Below are 19,593 nucleotides of genomic sequence, written 5' to 3' on the forward strand. Positions count from 1 at the left end.
TTTGCACTGCACAGCTAGTCTTTTTCTTGGTATTTTATTTCTGAAACAAAGTATTTGTGTATTTTTGTCTGAAACCAATAAAATGGATACAAAGGAAACATCTGTCAAATTACTACAGCTGGATTGTCTGGGGAGGGTTTCTTGAAGAATGAGTTTTGTGCTATATGTTGGGAGCACCATCTTAACCTAATTCAAACTTATCCCTCAAGGCAAATTGAGTAAAATGTTCCACCTGTCTGTGGGGGAGACAGAGGATGCTTTTTCATTCATATGTATTAAAATTTTAAAATTATTAAGCATCAAGTACATTTCCATACATCTCTGTCAAATTTATTGGATACAACCTGTTTGCTGTCCTTCTAAGCAAGTGTTTTTTGTAGTGTACCCTCATACCTATGCAGCTCAGTCAATACAGCTTTAGGGTGATTGGTCAATAGATGATTGGTTTACCCCTCTTGAAGTGAGAATTTCTACATTGGAAACCCTCATGTTCATTGGCACTATTTTCACATCAAGAATGTGGCTAGACATGAACTGTTTGACTAATATTGAATATTGGCCAAGTGTGGTCATATTTCAGCAGCAATTTTTGCAGTATGTGGCCCTGTACTGCACACCTTCCTTTCAAATGCAGTGGCGTCAGCTTACCATTTTAGTCAGATCTGCAAAATAATATTTTTTATTCCAATTGATATTAATATAAAGATGGTTTATCGTAACGAAGAGCTGAAACCGTGCACTGCAGTAAACCAGTAACTAAGATCATCACTTACGTTTCTTGATGAAGATAAATGCAGTTATTCCAGTGACGAAGATAATAATTACCAAGCTGACACCAGTCCAAATTAAAACAATTGTACTTGTTGAATTTGTTGTCTACAAGAGAAAGAAAGGTTAAAAGGGTCTGAGTTAAAATGAATTCACTGTGAAGAAACATGAATATGAATTCATGCAGCAAGGAGTAAGAGTCTGTGTCACCTGCCCAGTGCCAGAATTCGGAACGTCTGCTCAGGGTTGGTGAGGAACTTACAATGTAAGGGCAAGGAGTCAGTTGTCATGGCCCATTTAGGTACCAATAACATAGCCTGGACAAGGAAAATGGCTCTGCGTAGTCAGTATGAGGAATTAGGTACCAAATTAAGAAGCAGAATCTCAAAGGTAATAATCTCCTGATTATTACTTGAGCCGCATGCAAATTAGCATTGGCCAGATAAGATTAGAGATGAATGTGTAGCTCGAAGACTGGTGTGGGAGAAGTGGGTTCCAATTTGTGGGGCACTGGCATCAGTACTTGGGAAAGTGGGAATCTACCATTGGTTTACATCTGAACTATGTTGGGACCAGTGTTCTAGCGAATCACATAACTAGGGGAGTAGAGAGGGCTTTAAATTAAACAAGAAGGGTGAGGGGTGAAGTTTGGGTAAATGTAGAAAATCATGCAGGAGTGTTAAAGCAGCAGAGCAAAAGAGTAATATGGGAAATGAAGGTCAGAGAATGGCAGAAAGGCAAAAAGAGAAATAGTCTAAGAATAGAATGACAGCAGTGGTTAGCACAGTGCAAGGAACCCAGGTTTGACTCCTAGCTTGGGTCACTGTCTGTGTGGAGTTTGTATGTTCTCCCCATGTCTGCATGGGTTTCTCCCAGGTGCTCTTGTTCCCGCCCTCATTCTGAAAGATGTGCTGGTTGGGTGCACTGACCCGAACAGATGCCAGACTGCGGAAACTAGGAGAATTTCAGAGTAACTTCATTGCAATGTTAATGTAAGCTTTACTTGTGGCTAATAAATAAACTTTGCCTTAGAGTAGATATTACAAAGATAATAAAAAACAAAACTACAAGCTCTGTATCTGAATGTACACTGCATTCATAACAAAGTAAATGAATTGATAGCGCATGCTGAAGTAAATGAGTCTGATCTGATAACAATGGCAGAGAATAACTAAAGGATTAATCAGAAGGAAAGTATTAGAAGTATAAGGGGAAGTCAGCTAGAAATGTGAAAATTGATAGTTTGAGTTTCTGCAAGTATTTAAAAAGAAAATGAGTAAGCAAAATGAGTGTTGGTCATCTCGTCAGTGATAATTGGAGATAATAATAGATAATAAAGAAATGAACAGAGTAATATTCTGCTTCTATATTCACCATAGAGATTACAGTAAAGGCTGTTAATCAGATGGGTGAAAAAGACAGAGGAATTTTGTGAAAATGTAATCATTAGAGAAATGGTACCGAGCTTTCAGCTAAAACTAAAATACAAAGAAAGCTGTTTGTTTTACTTTCCACAGCCCTGAGGTGCTAAACAATGATATTTATTATTCAGGCCATAGCTCTCTCTGTCACAATAGAATCTCCGCTGGAACTGAAACTAACCCCCACACAGACACATACTTTTGCTCAGCATGAAATCTAACTACAATTTCCTTCCCGGCACAGAAACATTAAATGAAATCAAACTATACCTTATTTATTATGTTTACCCATTCAAATATAAATCCCTTAAAACTATTTTTGGTTTCTTAACAGTGGAAGGGAGGTTTCTTCTTATGCGTGAATCCAAAACTGGGGTATTGTTTTAAAATTAGTGGTGGTCTTTATGAGATAATGGGGATTGTTTTCTCTCAGGGGGTTGTGCGACTTTGCAACTCTGCTTCAGAAAGCAGTGAAAGTAAGGTCCCTGGATATTTTGAAGGTAGAGGTCGATATATTCTTGTAAGGCAAGGCAACCAAACATTATCTGGGACAGACAGGAATTTAGAACTAAAAACACAAACAAATCAGTCATGATCTTATTAAATGGCACAGCAGACTTGAGGGACTAAATGGCCTCCTTCTATTTTGTGTGTTCATATGTTCCTCATCCTTCATTTATTGTTTTCACTGTTGCAACAATTATGATAGCCAGTCAATATTTTGTAATTTTATTTATAGACAATAGTAAAGACATTTCAAACTTTAGGATTGGGTGGCATATTTGGTCCCTGAAGTCTGCTCTACCATTTAATAAGATCATGACTGATCTGTTTGTGTTTCTAAATTCCTGGCTATCCCAGATAATGTTTGATTGCCTTGCAGTGGTTAGCATTGCTGCCTCACAGTGCCAGGGGGCCAAGGTTCAATTCCGACTTCATGTCACTGTCTGTGTGGAGCTTGCACATTCTCCCCGTGTCTGCATGAGATTCCTCTGGGTGGTCTGGTTTCCTCCCACAGTCCAAAGATGTGCGGGTTAGGTGGATTGGCCACGTTAAATTGGCCCTAGTGTCAGGGGGATTAGCAGGTGGGGTTATGGGAATACAGCCTGGGTGGGATTGTGGTCTGTGCAGAATCGATGGGCTGAATGGCCTCCTTCTGCACTGTAGATTCGATGATTGGTTTTAGAAAACTTTCCTCTAGTATTATATCTGAAAATTGACCTATAATTCTAGACTCCTTAACCACGGAAAGAGTCTGTTTATTCCAAATCTACCTCATCTCTTCAACAAAATACTCACTTAACTACCTCTTTTCAAACGAAAGCAGCTCCAATTTTCAAACCTTTCTTTATTTTGGCACTTCCTCATTTAAGTCAAACAAGATCCAACAGATCTGACTATGAAATGCCCACAGTGAGAGTGGCATCCTCCAATACTGTTCCTCTATTAACAGAGAATGTCAATTTTTTCTGTAATAGGCAGTGTTTACTGTATTCTCAAAGAGTACACATGTCAAAGCTGCCGCCTCCATGATTTAATGAGCGAATCGTTGATGGGAAAATAAACTCCCAATTTTTTTATTATGAGAGGAATTTCATCTCAAGAATATGGCAATGTGGTGGGTTCCATATCCTGACACTGATACTGAGTACCTACTTGGACTGAAGACTTTTTGATGGATATATAAATCCCTGTGTCACCTTTACCCTTTCATATGGTACAAGTAAGGAGGGAACAATTAATTCACATCTCACATTGCTAGAACGTAGTTACAGTTAGAGTCAGAAGTTTCAATACATTCCATAATAAAGGACGTGCCATCTGAAAGTTCTAGATGTTGGAGCAGTCCACATTCCTTGTTCTGGTTTCTCATGTTAGTACAGTAATTATTTAAATAGATAAATAGTAGACTCTCCACCTTTGGAGCAATCAGCAATCTGAGAATAAATAGCACTCAAAATTAGTGTAGACTTTCTTTTTCCCATGTTTTCATTCAAACTTATTTTCAGATCACCAAATGCAAAATTCTCCCATGGAACAGGGAAATCGGGAAGCATTTTAGAATGAATCGTTGCCTTTAAAAAAAATCGTTGACACGTTTAAAAATGATAATTTGATGCAGTTTGATTAACAGAGCTGAAATTGGGATTTCCACAAAAAAAATGACTACCTATGAATAACTTGATTTTGAATAACTGAAAAACGTCTTTAAAAGCAATAGTTATATTTAACTTTAATTAAATTGATGCATAGCAATCAGTATATTAGGAAGGAAATTGCGATGAAAGTATGCACAACCTGGCCATTTGGAGTCATTGCAGCAAAAAAGCTTACTTTTTAAATGGAGCTTCCTTGAAGACCCAAAAATGATTGCAATTAGTGGAAACCTGCCATAATCAGGGGTTTTTTTCTGGGTGGAGGTCAGTTTCCAACACTATGCTTTTTAATCCATTGTAACCAATACCAAAAATTTGAGATATATGATTTGGGTGATTAGGGGTAAGTTGTTCCAAAGAAAGGTGCACAGGTTTGTACAAGTTTTCTAATAAGTTCTGTATATCCATACAGATTTATAATGAATTTCTTTCAATTTTGCAAAATTTGTTCTGGGTTTACAAAGCCCCCACTTGCTGATATTTTTCTCCAAGGCAGTTGCAGTTAAGCACATAATTCACCCAGTCGAGAACTGACGCATCAATGTTGAAAGACTGATTTGTTGCAACATCAATAGAAAAAAGTGTCACAACATTGATACAAAAAGTGTTCTGACATTTTAGATTAACTTGGACTTGTCTTCAGCTCTTGAACATTTAATGCATACTCACAGTTTGTTCAACAGTGGTGCTAGTCTCATCAGAAGATGTTGTAAAAGTGGAACTCAGAAACTCTGTAGTACCTGAAGGGAAAGAATATAAGTCTAGATAACATCACAAATAACATTTAAAGTGAAAAATAAGGCATGGCATTTAAGGAATATTTCACAAGAATACTGCAAAACATGTCCGATTATCAAATTTATTGTGCAAGAGTCATCCTAAAAATAATTTAAAAATAAAAAGATAAACTTTGTTTCGTATGAGCTGTGAAAGTAAACCTTGTCACCTGGGGCAGAGTTCTCTCAAAAACTTTCAAAGTGTCACAACGGCGAGAAAACGGTAGTGATCCGGACCAGTCTTAGCGTATTCCGCACCACGATTCACTGACATTTAGTGCACTGAAAGAGTCATCATGTGAATAACACCATTATGGAGTCCCCAAGTGCATGGCTCGCCCAAAGTGGCCACAGCTGTGCACCATTAACAAAAAGAAGCTGCTTTTAAATGGTCCTGCTGCACTCACAACCAGTCAGGAAGATGGCACCATGCAGAGCAGCCCCACTGATGCCATTTTCCTGACGTGACTGGTTGTGAGTGCAGCGGTTTACCAAGGGAGAGCTCAAATGCCTGCTAAACACTTTGGAGGAGAGGCCTAGAGGGGAAAGAGACCCAGGAGCAGGAACTCCAATGTGGCCTGGGAGGCAGTGGCCTCAGCAGTCAATGCCTGTGGCTTGACACGCGGGACTGGGGCCAGAAAAAAGACGAACAACCCTTTTCGGGCTGCAAGAGTGAGTGTCCATCTGTCTCGTCCTCGCATCAGTTCCACCCGTCACAACTGGAATGTTGACCTCAACCCACTCCCAGACACTCCATTGCTGTCCAGCACCCAGCTCCCCAGCGTCCTCCTCAAATCCCTCTGGCAACTCCAGTCACAACCACTGCCAGGCAAGGCACAGTGCTGAGCTATTTCACCCATTCACACCACCTCCCACCTACCGCACCCCCCACCCCCCACCAGACATCTAGTGCAGAACCCCTGAACTGCACTTCCTGACCCCCTTTGAAGAATGCGCAATGAAGCTCTTTGGAGAGTTGCCTCAGAGGGGCTGGGGTGCACCACAAATGTGAGGATCCAAAAAGACTTTGTCTATGTAGACCATTCTCAAATAAGTGCCAAGCTGCCCAGATTCTCGTCCCTCCCTAGTACTGAACCATGTGTCTTCGCTTGCAGGAGCCACACTAGATGGGGTCAAGCCCTCCAGAGTTGGCGCCTCCTCCCCCAGCCATGCATTCCCCACAGCTCCCAAACGTCCCCACCCGACCTCCCTTCCCCTGCAAGCACCTTAGAGGAAAACTCCAAGGAAAGCCCCAACCAGACATTACCCACACTATCCATCAGCATGGAAACACAAGCCTCAGTGGGTAGAATTAGTAGACACTTTAGAGTCACTTCCTGATGAGCACCAGACAGCTCCTGATGCACATCAGGTGGAGGTGGGAATGTCCATGCGATTGGACAGATGGAGGTTTGCTGGATCCAAGGACAAGCTGGCTCCCGGCCCGATGCTGGACCACCGGAAAAGATTCTCACAGAGTTGCTGGGGATGCAGAAGCGTGGCGGGGGGGGGGGCGGTACTCATTCCAGCAGCTGTGAGGCTGTTTTGATGAATCCCACATTTTTCAGTCACAGGAGATGGTGCTTGGTATTGTGTAGTATCCAAGCCAAAACTGCCAAGAATGGCAAACGCAATGGAAAGCCTGGGGCAAAAGACAGTAGCCATGATGGCAGGGTCCAAGGCATGGCAGAGTTGTTGAAAGCCATGGCTTACAACCTCAAGAGCTTGGCCTAGTCTCAGAAGGCCGCTTGGCTTAGTCACAGAGGACACTTGCTGAGGGACTCCAGAGCTTGGTCCAGTCTCACATGGCCTTCACTGAGAACTCGCACACCATGGTGCAAATGCAGTTGGGCCTCCAGGGCTGACAGTGCCAGGCGACGCCGAAGCTTCTGGTGCTCAGTCCAGCTGCCCTCCCCCCCCCAGTCCCATGGACTATCCCTGGGGCTCATGGGCACCCTGATGGGGAAGAAGTGCTGAAGCCCATGCCAGGGCCTTCCACCCAGGACACCCCAGCAGCCCGCAGCCCTTCTGAATGCCCCATTCCTGATAGTGGTACATCTCCTGGGCAGCAAGCTAAACCAGGTGCCATGGCTGCAGCCATGAAAGTTGATGGGGGCACCCCAGCTCCCAGCCCTTCAGGGGTGCACACCAAGGGCATCAAAAGCCACAAGATGCAGAGCACAGCGGACTGCCCCCAATTCCGACACGCATCCTGGGGAGTTACTTAGTCATAGTAGCAGAGCACACGGAAGGTTAAGAGGTTTTAGAGTCACCAAGAGGGCATGGGTGAAGGTGGACACTGTAGTTAGGGATAGGGTAGAATCAGAGAATACGTACAGTGCAGAAGAAGGCCATTCGGTCCATTGAGTCTGCACCAACCACAATCCCACCCAAGCCCTATTCCCGTAACCCCTCATATTTACTCAGTTAATCCCCTAACACGAGAGTCAATTTAACATTGCCAATCAACCTAACCCACACATCTTTGGACAGTGGGAGGAAACCGGAGCACCCAGAAGAAATCCATGCAGACATGGGGAGGATGTGCAAACTCCACACAGACAATGATCTGAGGCTGGAATTGAACCCGGGTCCTTGGTGCTGTGAGGCAGCAGTGCTAGCCACTGAGCCGTCGTACTGCCCCAAGTACACACTATAAATAACAACAATTCAAAACTATTGCACTCCACAGCTGCGATCCCTGTGACCCATCTCCCACAAGGAGCCCCACATGCACCCATATAGAAGCATGGAGTATCATACAGTGCTGGAGAGATGCTTTGGTCCACTGAGTCTGCATCGACGATGGCTCAGTAAGAAGTCTGACAACACCAGGTTTAAGTCCAACTGATTTACTTGATAAATCGGTTGGACTTAAACCTGGTGTTGTCAGACTTCTTATTGTGTTTACCCCAGTCCAACGCCGGCATCTGCACATTGATGATGGCTACCAATGAAGTTATGTGGATGCACAGTCTCTAACTGCACAATTGAGCTTGTCAGAAGTATCATTAAGTTGCCGCAGCCAACCGCCCCCCCACTGCTGTCTCAGACAGTGCATTCCAGACTCCTGCCACACAATGGGTGCATTCTGTCCTCACAGATCCCCCGAGACCCTTGACCTGTCCCCTAAAACGTTGTGATAGGTACCCAACCAAGCAGAACTCCCATGCCTGCCTGCCCTCTCAACATCATGCCATTGGATCTCACGGTGGTGCCCTCCCTGCCATCTCCTGTTCAGGGCCCAGGTGTCTGTGTGTGGTCACAGGATATGACGTGGTGATGACGGCGTTGGACTGGGGTAAGCGCATAAGAAGTCTCACAACAACAGGTTACAGTCCGACAGGTTTATTTAGCAGCAAAAGCTTTTGGAACATCACTCTTTCTTCAGGTGTTCACAAACAGGGCATATATAGACACAAACTCAATGTTTGCAAGTCTTTACACGTAATCAAGTCTTAAAGATACAGACAATGTGAGTGGAGAGAAGGTTATGCACAGGTTAAAGAGGTGTGTATTACCTCCAGCAAGGACAGTTAGTGAGATTTTGCAAGCCGAGGCAAGTCATGGGGGTTACAGGTAGTGTGACATGAACCCAACATCCCGGTTGAGGCTGTCCTCATGTGTGATAAGTTGGCTATCAGTTTCTGCTCAGCGACTCTACATTGACATGTGTCGTGGAGGCCGCCTTGGAGAACACTTCCCGAAGATCAGAGCCTGGATGCCCATGACTGCTGAAGTGTTCCCTAACAGGAAGAGAACACTCTTGCCTGATGATTGTCTAGCAGTGTTCATTCATCCATCATCGTAGCATCTGCATGGTCTCCCCAATGTACCATACCTGGGGACATCCTTTCCTGCAGCGTATCAGGTAGATAACATTGGCTGAGTCGCAAGAGTATGTACCGTGTACCTGGTGGATGATGTTCTCACGTGAGATGATGGCATCAGTGTCAATGATCTGGCATATCTTGCAGAGGTTGCTATGGCAGGGTTGTGTGATGTGGTCACTGTTCTCCTGAAGGCTACGGACAATGGTCTGTTTGAGGTTGTTTGGAGGCAAGAAGTGGGGGTGTGGGGATGGCCTTGGCGAGATGTTCGTCTTCATCTAGGAACAGACAGGAATCAGAATTCTACATCACCAGGGCAGCATCACAGCGAGCCTCCATCACTCTCGTACCTGGAGGAGTCACTCGCTGGCATGGCCAATCCAGGCCCATCACCCTGGGTTGATGTCAATGCAACCCTCGGTGTGGGGTTTGGTGGGGCAGGGGGGTACAGGAAGTTTGGACAAGGATTCTGAAGAGGGGGAAGTCTGAAGAATTCCTCAGGGGGGAGGGGGAAGAATGATGTAGTAGTGTTGGTGACAACATCTCCTAATGTTTAAAGTTAAAGTTTACTTATTAGTGTCACAAGTTGACTTACATTAACACTGAAATGAAGATACTGTGAAAATCTCCGAGACGTCACATGCCGGTACCTGTTTGGGTACACTGAGGGTGAATTTAGCATGGTCAATGCACCCAACCAGCATGTCTTTCGGACTGTGGGAGGAAACCAGAGCACCTGGAGGGAATCCACACAAACACGGGGAGCACGTGCAGATTCCACACAAACAGTGATCCCAAGCCTGGAACTGAACTTGAGTTCTTGGCACATGAGGCACCACTGTGCCACCTGGCGGCGATCTGGGCCTCCATTGTCCTCCTATCCTGTTGGACCATTGCCACTGCTGCCAATATACCATCCTCCGCATCCTCATCAGCCTCATCTACTATGCCCTCCTGCTCCACGCTCTCCTCCTCCAGGATGTCACCCCGCTATAGAGGGCACAGCAGACCACCACAGTGTGGGAGACCCTCTGGGGGCTGTGCTGCAGGGCCCCGCAGGGCAGTCCAGGCAGCAGGACCCCAACTTCAAGAGCCCAGTGGGCTACTGACGACAGACTGGGTAGCCACGTGAGCGTCATTGAAGCAGGTCTCTGCCTCTTTCTCAGGCCTCCGCACTGGCATTATCAGCCATGACGTTAGCAACTAGACCTTGTCTCCCATGAGCATCCCGACAGTCAGGGTGCTCCTCCGGGAATGTCAGCGTGTCCAAGATGTAGCGTGCATACTCCTCCAGGATGTTGGCCGGGTGGTCACAAGCGACCTGTATATGAAGAAGTGGAACCCCTTCTTGTTGATAAAGGGCACTCCCTGATCCCACAGGGCTCACAGGGTGATATGCACGCCGTTTATAGGCCCCTGAACATGCGACATGCGATAGCAGCAAAGCCTTCTGCCCGGCCTTCTTGCTGGGCCGGGCTCTGGTCAAAATGTATGTACTGCCCTGCATGAGCATACAGGGCAGCCATCACCTCCCGGATGCACCAGTGGATAGATGACTGCAAAGTGCCACAAAATTCCCTACTCAAGCTCTGGAATGACCCGCTGAGGAGAAAGTTAAGGGCTGTTGTCGCCTTCACTGTCACTGGGAGAGAGTGTCCTCCTCCCCCACAAGGTGCCAGATCCGCAAGTTGCACCATGACAGAACTGAAACAGGCGAAGACATGTCGGGAGACAGACACGGACAACTGTGAATCAAAAATGAAGGACCAGGACAAAGTTCCGCTGCAGATGGAGAAAGGGAAGATGGAGATAAGATCAGAAAGTTTAAATCCGACACTGAAGCATAAAGCACTGGAGAAAGAAAATGCACCTGATGTTTCAGACATATTGAGAACCATTGAGCTGAATGAAAAGCTTCATAAACTTTTAAAATGATCTGAAAATGAAACAGCAAACGCTTAGCTGAGCTTGTGAAACTAGTGGAAATGGAGGTTCCACTTGTGAAATGTATATGCCCGGCATGAACATGTCAGCCTCCACGAGAAAGAAAACTCTAGTCCACTCTAGGAATGAATGGAAGAAACACACAATGTCTGTAAAAAAAAAAGCAGACAGGTTGTTAATAAAGAAAAATAAAATTCAAAAGAGCACAAAAAGTGAATTAAATGAAGATAAGCAATTGCCAGAAACTCAGAGCACTGCTACCATCCCTCCAAACATGACAGAGCAAGATCTGCAAGGACTGTCAAGCCTCAAGACCACCTGAATTTATAAAGTCAAAGTCTTGAGATGGGGGAGAAGAGATAACAAATGAAGATTGTATTGTAATAAAATTGGAAGGGAGAAAAGACTTCCTTTGAGAGGCAAGGATAATGTTTATGTGCCTGCATTCCAATGCAGTATGAAGGTGTTTGACACAGCAAGGGGCAGCTGTGACACAGTGGTTAGCACTGCTGCCTCATATGCCAAAAACTCAGGTTTGATTCCCAGCTTGGGTCACTGTCTGTGTTTGCACATTCTCCCCATGTCTGCATGGGTTTCCTCCGGGTACTCTGCTTTCCTCCCACAATTTGAACGATGTGATGGTTAGGTTCATTGTCCATGCTAAATTCTCCCAGTGTTCCCGAATAGGTGCCAGAGTGTGGTGACTAGGGGATTTTCACAGTAACTTCATTGCAGTGTTAATGTAAGCCAACTTATGACACTAAAAAATTTTAAACTTTAGAAACTTTGAAAGGGCTAATGTGCACCACAGCATAGCACTGCCACAGTGTGATGTATGGAGTAGATGGTAACAGACTGGCAGAACTCTCTACATGCAGCCTGCATGGGAGAATTAGCACCATGCATGACATTAACTGGGATCTCTGTGTAATGTTAAAGGTAAATAGCGAGAGCTCAGGAAGTAAGCTTTTGGTAAAAAATGAGTCAGTAGCTGCAGGGAGGGAAACCTGCAACCTTCACTGATTTATATTGAAACCCTTGGAGGATGAAAGAGGATGAACCTTTTTTTTGTTTAAACATACAACCTCTAGATTGCATAATTGAGACATCAAACAAACCCAATAACATGTGATTAGGGATGGAACATAAGAGCATAAGAAATAGGAGCAGGAGTAGGCCATCTAGCCCTTCGAGCCTGCCCCGCCATTCAACAAGATCATGGCTGATCTGGTGGATCAGTTCCACTTTCCCGCTTTCTCCCCATAACCCTTAATTCCTTTGTCTATCAGAAACCTATCTACCAGTGACTTAAATATATTCAGCGAGGTAGCCTCCACCACTTCAACGGGCAGAGTATTCCAGAGACTCACCACCCATTGAGTGAAGAAGTTCCTCCTCAATTCCAATCTAAACTGCCCCCCCCCGCCCCTTATTTTGAGGCTGTGCCCTCTAGTCCTGCTATCCTTTCTAAGCGGGAAGAATCTCTCTACCTCTACCCTATCTATCCCCTTCATTATCTTTCTCTATAAGATCCCCCCGCAGCCTTCTAAACTCCAATGAGTACAGACCCAGTCTATTCAATCTCTCCTCATAGGCTAACCCCCTCATCTCCAGTATCAGCCTAGTGAACCTTCTCTGCACTCCCTCCAAGGCCAATATATCCTTCCGCAAATGCGGCGACCAAAACTGCACACAGTACTCCAATTGGAGCACCATTTCTGGCAATTTCCAGGGCAGGGAACAGGGAGAGGGGACAGAGAGAGGTCCCAAAAAGTAGATAGGGGACAGAGAGGGGTCCCAGAAGAAAGATCCTAGTAATGAACAGAGACAAGATGCAGTGACAGGTCCTGTTATATTAAGGTTTGACAGAAACAGGCTGCAAGCAGGCTGTGGAGAACAGACTTTTAGTGAAGAAGGCAGTCAAAGGTTGGTGACTCCATGCTGTGGGTTGTTGGGGCAAAGATAACCCTTTGGAGCAGTAAGGTTCTGCTCAGCATGCTGAACCATTGATGCTGTGTCCATACTTTATGTGAGTATACTCAGGGATTCAGAGGAACAAAAGCTCAGGTGACAAGATTGAAATCCTGCAAGGTGGCCTGCTGTTGAATTGGAGAGATGTTTGGTAAGATTTCCAAAGCAAGATTTTATGACATGAAGTTGAAACAGATTCAGTGAGAACAATTGACCCACAGTTTTACTGTTGTTTGGGTGGGTCATTTAGAAATCCACGGAATTTATTTTGGTTTCATTTGGCATTTATTGTGCAGTGTGATGTGTTCAACATGTTTACCTGTTAAATTTGCCTGTATCTCACATGAACCCTGACTGTTAAAGTATAAGATAGATATTGTACATTGTTTTATCTTTCTGATCTTGCATCGCAAACTTTCTTTCTGTTTATTCAAATCCTGGGGAATCTTGTGACTTTCTTCACTCAGCAAGTGTCTTGATCCTCAAACTTTGTCTACTTCAGACAAAATGTCATTGATCCCTTACCAGATCTTATCATCAGCATGCGGGTGAGGCCAAGGGTCAGAACAGTCTTTATTCCAAATCATAAATGAGCTGTGATTCAGAATAATGCCACCAGATCAATCTTCAATATCTGGGAATTTTGGAACATTCCTGGAAGATTTCCAACCCTGGGGGGGGGGGGGAGGGGGGGTGGGGGGGGGGAGCGGGGGGGGGGGCGGGGGGGGCGGGGCGGGGGGGATGCGGGGAGCCAGCAAAAGCACTCTGTTTCAATCACCAATCCTTCTACAATTTATTGTATACTCATGCAGTGGCTGCCTAAAGTTTAGATGCCATTATCCTGCGTCAAGTAAATAGCTAAGTAATTTGCAAGTTTCACATATGGATAATGTTCACTTTGAAGTATATGGGAGCGCATTTGTGATGTACATTTCTCAAGAAGGGAAAAAAGAACTTTCATTTTTACATTTATATTTCTTCATGAGTCCTTAATTAAACCCTTAACAGCCAATTAATTACATTGAATGTACTGTCATTTTTCAGGCAGATGTGGCAGCCACTTTGTAGATAGCCCTACAAAATAGTAGGGCTGGTACTGGTTGACAGCCCTACCTCAAGAGACATCAGGACATTGTTTACACTTTACTCCTACCCTCCTTCCTTCAGAAGCAGGTGGTCCCTCAGTTTAATGGCTGGAATTCTCCCAAAAAAATTCTAAGCGTTGAATTTGTGTGAAAACTGATATAAACCACGCTGATTTTTTCAGTGGGAGTTCAGAGAAGAACCTCCCCCACTCTGCACGACAGGCCAATAACATAGCACCGAGCGGGCCACTGCACAAGTGAATATGTCAGTTCCAAGATTGGTGCATGTGCAGTGGCCCCTGTCGGCCGGCCTTCCAATTGCTGGCCAGCTCGATCGCTGGTTAGCCCTGCAATTCCCAAAATGCAGGCCCTCTTACTCCCCTCACAGTCCAATTGCTGGTGGTCCCTCAAGCTTGCCCGGGCTCAGCCTCGACACCCCCTCCCCAACCACACCCACCCCCGACACCCCCACCAACTCCCACTGCTAGTCCTGAACCCACCACCACCAATGGTTCGGGGAGAGACCTCTGTTGGAATCAGGGAGAAGAGAGTAGAAGTTTATTGCAGTCCTGTCAGATCCTTGTTTGTACATATATAAATATTATTCTTATTATTATTCATTATTCACATTATTATTGTTATTCATATAATCTAGTTATAACTTAAAGTCACAACAAGTTGCCTTTGAAGTTATCACAGAACTTTTACCCAGTTAATTTATAATATAAATTGCTCCTTTATTGACAAGGGAACAACTTTCATTTAAAAAAATCATTTTGACCTTGCACTGGTGCATAAGTCACTCATATATTAAAATGCACAGAACGGAATGTAGGAAACATGACTTTTTGAAAATAGTGTAGATACTTTAATTCAATTTTTGCAGCAGAATAGTTGACAGCAGCTGTTGCTGCTGACCACAGAAATTGGTACTGTGCAGAAGTTAAATAGCGTGCGTTGAGGAAATAAAGCTGTGGTTTAAAAAGTAAGTAAGCAGGAGTCAAGAGGGAAATTTGCAACCTCCACTGGCCTATACTGAAACCTTGGAGGGTGAAAGATCCTACGCTTGGTTTTATTTTACTTGTTTATTCTTGGAATGTTATGTAGGAAATGTCTGGTCTCCTCCATTGTCAATAAGCACCATTCCCAGGTTCTGTTCTTTTTAGCTCTTTGCTGCTGCAGTTTCTATCCAAGTCTGGTGAATTGGCTAGTTCTGAGGTGAGGGCAATTGAAGACAGCTGGAAAATGTGCATAAATGTTTGATGCATTGGGAATTCACAATTGGGGCGGCACGGTAGCACAGTGGTTAGCACTTCTGCTTCATAGCTCCAGGCCTGGGTTCAAATCCTAGCTCGGGTCACTGTCTATGTGGAGTTTGCACATTCTCCCTCTGTCTGCGTGGGTTTCCTCTGGGTGCTCCGATTTCCTCCCACAGTCCAAAGGTGTGTGGGCTAGGTTGATTGGCCATTCTAAATTGCCCCTTAGTGTCCCAGGATGCATAGACTAGAGGGATTAGGAGGCAAATATATAGGGATATGGGGATAGGGCCTGGGTGGGATTGTAGTTGGTGCAGACTTGATGGGCCAAATGGCCTCTTTCTGCACTGTAGGGTTGTATGACATCAATAGCATGCTGTAATGTTTGATTGATTTGCTTTACCCAAGTAGTTACCACCATGGGAGGGGGGCCTGATTAACAATTAGCAGCACGGTGGCACAGTGTTAGCACTGCTGCCTCACAGCACCAGGGACCCAGGTTCGATTCCTGGCTTGCGTCCTTGTCTGCACAATCTCCCCATGTCTGCTTGGGTTTCCTCTGAGTGCTCTGCTTTTTTCCCACAATCCAAAAGACGTGCTGGTTAAGCCATGCCAATTTCTCCCTCAGTGTACCCAAACGGGCATGAGAATGTGGCAAGCAGGGGATTTTCACAGTAATGCCATTGCAATGTTAATGTAAACCTACTTGTGACAATAATAAATAAATTTTAATCGTTTAAATTGGACAAAGTCTAAGTACAGTCTGTACAATGAGGGACATCTATGTCTCTGATTTGTAAACAATTTGCTGTAACAATATTTTATTGACGTGTTTTTAGTAGCTTGGGTGGCCTATATTAGAGTCGCGTTGGGGTCTGATGTCTCACTAAACCGTATGAGTGGCATGGTGGTACAGCGGTTAGCACTGCTGTCTCACAGCACCAGGGTCCCAGGTTCAATTCCAATCTCGGGGCAGGGTCTGTGTGGAGTTTGCATGCTCTCCCCGTGTCTGCTTGGGTTTCCTCTGAAAGCTCTGGTTTCCTCCAAAGATGTGCAGGTTAGGTTGATTAGCTATGATAAACTGACCCTTAGTGTCAGGGAGATTAGCAGGTAAAATGCATGGGGGGGTTACAGGAACAGGGATTGGGTGGGATTGTTGTTGGGAAAGACTCAATGGGCCGAATGGTCTCTTTCTGTACTGTAGGGACTCTATGATTCAATTAATAGATACATCAGAAATCATTGACTTCATCTCAGCTGAGGTTTTTAATATTCAGTTTATGATACAACTCTTTTGAGTTATATCATCTCTCAGTCAACACTTTTGCACTTTCTGCATGTGCCTGATAAACAGTTGTGAAATTATACTTGCTGCATTTCATAGCCATGAAACATTTTCTAATTAATAGCTTAATCGTGTTCAGTATCTAATTATTGAAATACATACATAAGACATCTCAGAATACTGACTTTCCATCACCAACATAGACAATGTTAGATTCTTTATACCAAAAATGCTAATCAGGGTCCAGACATGTGCAAATTCAGTTTCTGTTTTACAATCAAGAGAGAGAGAATGCTGCCCTCTCCAAGGAGGCAAATAGCAGCACACTGACCAGCAAGGTTAATTGAACCTCCATGTCCTAATGATAAGTAGAGTCAGTTATAATGTGCCCAATTAACACCAATTACCAAAAGATAGACCACAGTTGGTCAAATCAAAACACCAAACTGCAACTATAAGTTTACAGAAACTGCTACAGATCGTCTCAGCAAACAAACACCAAGAAAGTTGTTTCCTTTTTCTAAAGATATCGCACTGGACTGTTGCAAAGATAGAAGGCTATTTTGCAAATAACTTGACATTTCTACATGTTAACCACAAATGTCCTCCCCCATTCATTTGCAGTGTTTGACCTAATTTAAAACCAGGAATTTTAAGCTTAGACATTTGTGTAAAAAGCATTTCTTCAACGCATATTCTTGGTTACCTAGATCATTTGAAGTCAGGTTGTTCACAATCTATGCAAATAAATATTAAATATTTTTATTTGGGATAAAAATGATAACATATTATTTGGACACGTAAACTGACCTTCGGTGGCATTTGAAGTGAAATAGTTACCATGGTCTTTGGTAAAGGACACACTAGAGGGTGAAAAAGTGCTGCTCCCTGCAATAGAGAAAAGGTGTTATTTTGTTGTGCTCACATTAATAAAAATATTAGTCATTCACACACACACTCCTCAGCCATTGTCGATATTGTCTCCATATGCAAGTCAATGACTATGTAATTCTTCAAATGGCACAATGATGAGACAGAGTACAGGAATGAGATAGAGAATCTGGTGAACTGGTGCGGCAACAATAATCTCTCCCTCAATGTCAACAAATCAAAGGAGATTGACATCGACTTCAGGAAGCATAAGAGAGAACATACCCCTGTCTTCATCAATGGAGATGAAGTAGAAAGGGTCAAGAGTTTCAAGTTTTTAGGTGTCCAGATCACCAACAATCTGGTTCCCCCATGCCGACACTATAGTTAAGAAAGCCCACCAACTTTTGAAGGAAATTTGGCATGTCAGCTATGACTCTCACCAACCTTTACACATGCACCATAGAAAGTATTCTTTCTGGTTATATCACATTTTGGTATGGCTTCTGCTCTGCCTAAGACCGCAAGGAACTACAAAAGGTCGTGAATGTAGCTCAATCCATCACACAAGCCAGCCTCCCATCCATTGGCTCTGTCTACACTTCCTGTTGCCTCGGCAAAGCAGCCAGCATAATTAAAGACCCCATGTATCCCGGACATTCTCCCTTTCACCATCTTCTGTCAGGAAAAAGATACAAAAGTCTGAAGTCACATAGCAACCGACTCAAGAACAGCTTCTTCCCTGCTGCTGTCAAACTTTTGAATGGACTTACCTTGCATTAAGTTGATCTTTCTCTACGCCCTAGCTCTGACTGTAACATTACATTCTGCATTCTCTTGTTTCCTTCTCTATGGATGGTATGTTTTGTCTGTATAGCGTGCAAGAAACAATACTTTTCACTGTATGTTAATACAATAATAAATCAAATCAAATAAAAATGATGAGCACTGCTGCCTCACAGTGCCAGGGACCCAGGTTTCATTTCAGCCTTGAGTGACTAACTGTGTGGAGTTTGCATCTTCTCCCCATGTCTGTGAGGGTTTCCTCCAGGTACTCCAGTTCCATCCCACAGTTTGGGTGAACTGGCCATGACCAATGTGTGGGTTTATGGGGATAGGACAGGGGAGTGGGCCTAGGTAAGGTGCTCTTTCAGAGGTTTGATGCAAATTCAATGGACTGAATGGCCTCCTTCTGCAGTATAAGCATTCTACAGAGATGTGGAAGATTAAGGTAAATATTATTCCATTATCTCACAGTTGATGTTTGCCTCTGATTGGAATCTTGTTTTGACAACAGATATGAGGGAGAGGTTAAATCCCAAAATCATGGAGCATATCCTGTATTTCTGTTGTTTCATAGATCATTGGTTTGAATTTTTAAAGCATATGTATTTTCTGAAGATAAAAAGTTGTGAATTCTATGTTCAGTAAAACACAACGCTGTTTGTCAATTCTTTGCTAACTTATGCTGATTGGTAGACTGGTTTGACTGTGAACTAGAAACCAGATTCACACTTCCCAAAAAAATTTACCATAGATCATTCTAACAGCACAGAATGTACATGTTCATCCCACCAGTCTATAGTAGATTGATCCTCACTGAACAGCAGAAGCAGCAGGCTATAAACAGAATGAAGTGGCCCCACAACCAACGGATCAGATCAAAGTTATACAGTCCTGCCATATCCATTCATGAACAGTGGTTGACAATTATACAACTAACCAATGAAGGAGGCTTCATCAGCATCCTCAACAGCCAAGGAGTTGAGGACGGCAGTGCAAAAGACACAGCTAAAGCATTTGCAGCCGTCTTATCCAGAAGTGCAAATGGATGATTCATCTCAAGACGTACAATGCAAGTTTTTCTACATAGAGGGTGGTGGGTGCCTAGAACTCGCTGCCATGGGAGGTAGTGGGAGCAGATATGACAGTGACTTTTAAGGGGCATCGTGACAAATACATGAATAGAATGCAAATAGAAGGAAGCATAGGGGGTTTTAGTTCAGTCGGGCAGCATAGTTGGTGCAGGCTTGGAGGGCTGAAGGGCCTGTTCCTGTGCCGTAATTTTCTTTATTCAATCTTAGCCTCCTCCAGAGCTCCACGCTATCACAACTGCCAGACTTCAGCCAATTTACTTTGCTCTACATGATATTACAAAATGGCTTAAGGCACTGGAAATAGCAAAGTCTATAGGATCCGACAACATATTAGCTGTGGCATGAAGACTTGTG

At 44.0% G+C, this 19,593-nt stretch overlaps 1 long non-coding RNA gene across 1 annotated transcript; it reads right to left on the reverse strand.

Annotated features, from left to right (window-relative positions):
* Nucleotides 1–783: 783 nt before the first annotated feature.
* Nucleotides 784–17,372, reverse strand: LOC145351523 (uncharacterized). The gene is made up of 3 exons (XR_013888417.1): nucleotides 17,303–17,372; nucleotides 5,015–5,085; nucleotides 784–876 (listed from the first exon to the last, which is right to left on the reverse strand). It is a non-coding gene; the product is annotated as an uncharacterized LOC145351523 (long non-coding RNA).
* Nucleotides 17,373–19,593: the final 2,221 nt, after the last annotated feature.

The sequence above is a fragment of the Carcharhinus amblyrhynchos genome, chromosome 13 (genome assembly GCF_965287045.1).
Source record: "Carcharhinus amblyrhynchos chromosome 13, sCarAmb.v2.hapA, whole genome shotgun sequence".
In the NCBI taxonomy this organism is placed as follows: Eukaryota; Metazoa; Chordata; class Chondrichthyes; order Carcharhiniformes; family Carcharhinidae; genus Carcharhinus; species Carcharhinus amblyrhynchos.